This window comes from Pezoporus wallicus, unplaced genomic scaffold, assembly GCF_028554395.1.
Source record: "Pezoporus wallicus isolate ANWC-B61680 ecotype Strahan unplaced genomic scaffold, APGP_CSIRO_Pwel_v1 contig_6566, whole genome shotgun sequence".
NCBI classification, from domain to species: domain Eukaryota; kingdom Metazoa; phylum Chordata; class Aves; order Psittaciformes; family Psittacidae; genus Pezoporus; species Pezoporus wallicus.
In genome coordinates, this window is record NW_026638763.1 from 3,937,571 (window position 1) to 3,942,481 (window position 4,911).

Below are 4,911 nucleotides of genomic sequence, written 5' to 3' on the forward strand. Positions count from 1 at the left end.
CCTCCTTCGCAATCCTCCCGTGTAGTAGCTGCAGATATCCACAGAGCGTCACTGTGGATCCACCAGCGCCTCGGGATGGTCTCCTCCTACCGCTCCCCTCCCAAGGCTGTCATCTTTGGACCTGTAGGCATCTTTCTTCTAAACAAGCTGGAAGAAGTCTCGTTTTTCCATGATGAGAGGCCCCATTTTCGTGATTGGCATCGCTGCCCCACATATTTATACCATCAAATAGTGTTCCTCTTACTTTCCGCCTCCTTTTCCCATCCTAGTAACGTATCCTGAATGGAACAAATAAAACAAGAACAGCTCAAAAAAGAGCAATTTACATCTTTAGCTTTTGCAGATATCCAAGTCTTGCTCAGAGTCATCCAAGTCTGAGTAGTATCTGTTACTATTGATAGGTTTGGGTGTTTTGTTGCTGGGTTGGGGCTTGATGGGGGACTGGTTTTCCTTTTTTGTTTGATTTTCATATTCACAGGCAATTTTTAGCTCTGATGAATCAAAAATAGTGGGAAACGTCCCAATAAAATATAGGGAACAGCAATGACTTTCATTAACATGGCCTGTTATCCACTGAGTTATCACTTTCTGTAGCCCAGAGAGTGAGCAGCAGGTCAAGAGAGGGGATTCTCCCCCTCTGCTGCAATCTGGGGAGACCTTAGAGCAGCTCCAGTGCCTAAAGGGGCTACAGAAAACCTGGAGAGGGACTTTGGACAAGGACCTGTAGGTCCACAACAACGTAGGGTCTCTGGGATGTCATCATCTCCTAAGGATCTAGTGAAGAAACACAAGGTCATAGGGGCCTGGACTTGGCAAGGCTTCAATAATGCTGTAGGTTGGGAAATCCTTGGGGTTGTTTAAAATAGAACCCTAGAAACTCCAAACAGTGCTTCCTTACGTGGTAGCAAACAGCACTTTGTGAGCACGCAAATGCTGTATATATGTATAAGAATGGGGTGTTAAGTAAATAAGAACAGCAATAGCAAAGGGGACTTAAAAGATAACACCAGAATGTTAACATTGGAAAAAGTATGTAGAGCCCCCGATCGCCCTTGTGTGTTCATGATGACTCTCTAAACATCCTGGAGCAGTTGACTTTAATGGCCTAAATCCCAGGAAATGCTGCTAAAATATGGGATCAAATGAACATTTGCTTTTTTTTTTGTCAGAAAGATTCGCCTTTGTGTCTCATTTTACCACAATTCAAGAATGTTAAACACAGTGGGGGCTGTTTGCAAGTACATGACCTGAGCTAAGCTAGAAAAGAAATGGGTTTGCTTCTTTCATTTCTTTAATAGATGTTTTAATAGCTCTATTTGAAAGATGTTGGAATAGATGTATTTAATAGATGTTTTAGTAGATCTATTTAATAGGTGGTGTAATAGATCTATTTAATAGATGTTGTAATTGATCCATTTAATATTTGGTTTAATAGATATATTTAATAGATGTTTTAATAGATCTATTTAGTTGATGTTTTAATGGATGTCTTCTCTTTAGCACCAGTGACAATGAACAAGACCGGCCAGGGATGTCTCAGAGCCAGCCGAGCCTGTACCCAGTGTGTACACAAAGGGTGGTGAGGATCAGAGGGTAGACCAGTACATGCGATGGCGTAGTATGTTTCTGCTCCAGACCTCCTTATATACATACAGCAAGCACTATGTATAAAAGAGGATCAGCTGCACACAGAAAGAAATGTCTTTGCCCATTTGATGAGATTATCATTCTTCTGATGAAGAGGTGGATGAAGTTTTCTTCAGGCACTTGAAGGAATCCTTACAGTCACAGGCCTAGGTACTCATGAGAGGATTTAACCATCTCGTTGTCTGCTAGGAGATAGCAGATCATGGTCATGATCACCACAAGGGGTTTCTGGAACGGTTTGAAGGCAAGTTTGTGATGGAGGTGATGAATGAACTGACTGGGGGAGATGGTCTTTTGGACCTGCTACTCAAACACAGGGAAGAACTGGCTGAAAATGAGAAGTCTGCAGGGGCTACGAGACTGTGACACTTAGAAGGCAGCAGGGCAAGCAGCAGAATTACAACCTTAGAGAAGCAAGGGTTTACCTGCTGGGGGGAAGAATACAAATGCATTGTATGAATTGAGTTAGGAAGCAAACATTTCAGGAAACGAGTATAAAAATCCATCCTTCTGTTTGTCATCAGTGAAAGTGCAGAGATTTATCAACTGCATACTTACAAAGATATGAAAACCAGCATGCATTGTTTTCACTAAGCACCGTCTTGGCCTTGTTTTTGGTTTTCTTTGCATATTTAGAAAGCAAGACCCTTGGAGACCACTGCATCATCTCAGAAACACATGAGGGGTGGATACAATTGCAGGCAGACCCAATGACAGTGCAGTAGCTCTTATATGGAGAAGCACAGCAGTCCCATAAAGCTGTTTCAGATGGATGTGATTTAAAACCACGAGATTGAGATTTAGTGGGAGTTACAAATGAGAGCTGTTTCAGATGGATGTGATTTAAAACCACGAGATTGAGATTTAGTGGGAGCTACAAATGAGATGTAAAAAGGGAAAGGAGCAGCTACACAGTTTACAAAGAAACAAGTGAACATCCCATAAATCACACTTAAGTCTACAGGGGGTTGTAAATAAAACAGTAACCATCCATGCCTGACTGACTCCCTTACTTCAGACTCTATACAGGGTCATAGAGGGGAGCAGAAAATCAAGCAGGTTTTTCCTTCTCTCTTCCTACTCTTGACCTTCCTTCATTTCCTCTCCATTAAGTGGAACTGAATATTAAATAGCTGTTCATTATATAGGGTGTTCTGTGAGCAACAACAATAGTACGTGGCTCAGATACATAGGGAATGAGCAACTAATCCATGTCCACGCACCTTCCCTGCAAATACCTTTCCATGAGATTTTCAGTTCCACTGAAAGGAGGAAGAAAGGATTCAAGGATTAGGAAGAGGAGCCAAATTGAGGATAGAGATAGTGGATGAGGCTCCCATGGATGTCTCCTCACCTGGACAGACCTCCTTACATACATATAGCAAGCACTATATATAAGAAGATCAACTGCATGCAGAAAGAAATGTTTTGGTCCATTTAATTCCCTTTACAAAGAAGGAAGAAGATGCTACATAAGTTTTTGGTACCATCTCCAAAGGTTTCTGCCCCACAATCATTTTCCTCTAGAGCTTCCTATGTTCTCATCCTAGTCACAAGAACTCCATTACAGACAAGTAGCTCAGGACTTTAATGCTACCAGTTAAAAAAAAAAAAGAGACTGTAGAAAAGCCCAATAAATCCAGGGAAAAAAAAAAGCATCATCTTCTTTTTCGGTTATTTTTGCTGATTTTGTGTGAACAAGACACAGAATGCCTGTTTCTCAGACCACCTCAATGTAAGGAATGAACTTGCAAGATGCGGCTGCATATGACAGAGCTGTGAAGGTGATAGTCCTACTAATGTCAGAAAAATGGGTACCCAGGTAGGTGAGAAAGGCCCAAGTAATTTTTTCTAATTGACAAAAAGGATGCAAAAGGGGGCTGTTTTGTAGAACATGTAAGAATCCTCACAGGGGCAAGGCATTGTGTCATGTCAAGCTGCAGAAAGGACATGAGAAAGATAAAGAAGCACACACAAAGTTAAGAGTCTGTAGGACCTTTGGGCAGGAAACTGCAGACAAAAGACAGCATTCGCTAATCTGTAAGGAGGAAAAACATATGGAGGTGTGGGCTTATGCTGTCCTCCTTTCTACCCTTCGGGCACTCACCAAGTATGTAGGGGACAGATGTGATTTTCACTTGCTTGTGCTAAGACGTCTTGCTGGACAAGTGGCTTTTGCAGGGGCAGATTTGCCTAGAAATAGACCAGTTGAATGTGGATTAGAAGCAGCATTGATGGGTACTCATGGACACAACAGAGCTTGGACACAGCAGCAAAGTAGAAAAAAGAAATGGGCTGGTATGTGCTGTGTTCACTGCATTACTGGAAGGTGAATGCTTTGCTTAGACATAGAATCACAGCCTGGTTTGGGTTGAATCTGTGGCAGGTTAAAACCATTCCCTTGTCCTGTCCCTACAGGCCCTTGTCCAAAGCCCCTCTCCAGGTTTCCCATAACCCCTTTAGGCCCCGGAGCTGCTCTAAGGTCTCCCCTTAAGGAGCCTTCTCTTCTCCAGGCTGAACCAGCCCAGCTCTCTCAGCCTGGCTCCTCCTGAAGCATTCATTTAGGACCTCACTTGTATGAGAACCCTTTACCCAAGTTTTATTTCCCCTCTCCTCAGGATCTCCCTTCCCAGGATTAGTTTGAGGGAATTGGCTTGAGGGAATGCTCCAGGGCTTCTGTGCCAGCTACTCTTGCTGCATGATTTCTGTGAGCCTTTGAGATTTTCCTTTAGAAACTGAGGCCATACTTACGGACTTAGTATTTTACACCTTTGGTTGCTCAGTCCAGGCTTACTGTCTAGACGCAGCTTTGCTGCGGTGCTCTGATGGTTTAGTGTATCTGGAGACGGTCCCTCCAAGCAGGGAAAAGCTAAGGGCTTCCAGTGACCGTTCCTGGGTCTTCTCACTACTGAAAGAGCCATATTGAGCATGTCAACAGGAGGGGAAGCAATGGTGCTTGAGAGCAGCAGCACAAGGTCATACGCGAACCCAGCAAGCCAAGAATGGGTGCAGAGATTGCAGAGAGAGTGAGGAAAGGATGGGCTGAAACACTCTCTCCCCATATAGGTCCCCTTTTACCAGTTTCACAATCCTTGCTTTTGATGCATTCAGCTCTTGCAGCACATTTTTTCCATGCAGCCAGGAAGGACAGCTGAGCCCCAAACCTCTGGCTCATTGGGAAGAGCCTTTGCATAGTGAAGCAACTGCATTCCAGCTCCTTGGCAAGGCAGGAGCTTGAGGAGGTGGCTGATGTGGTTCACAGTA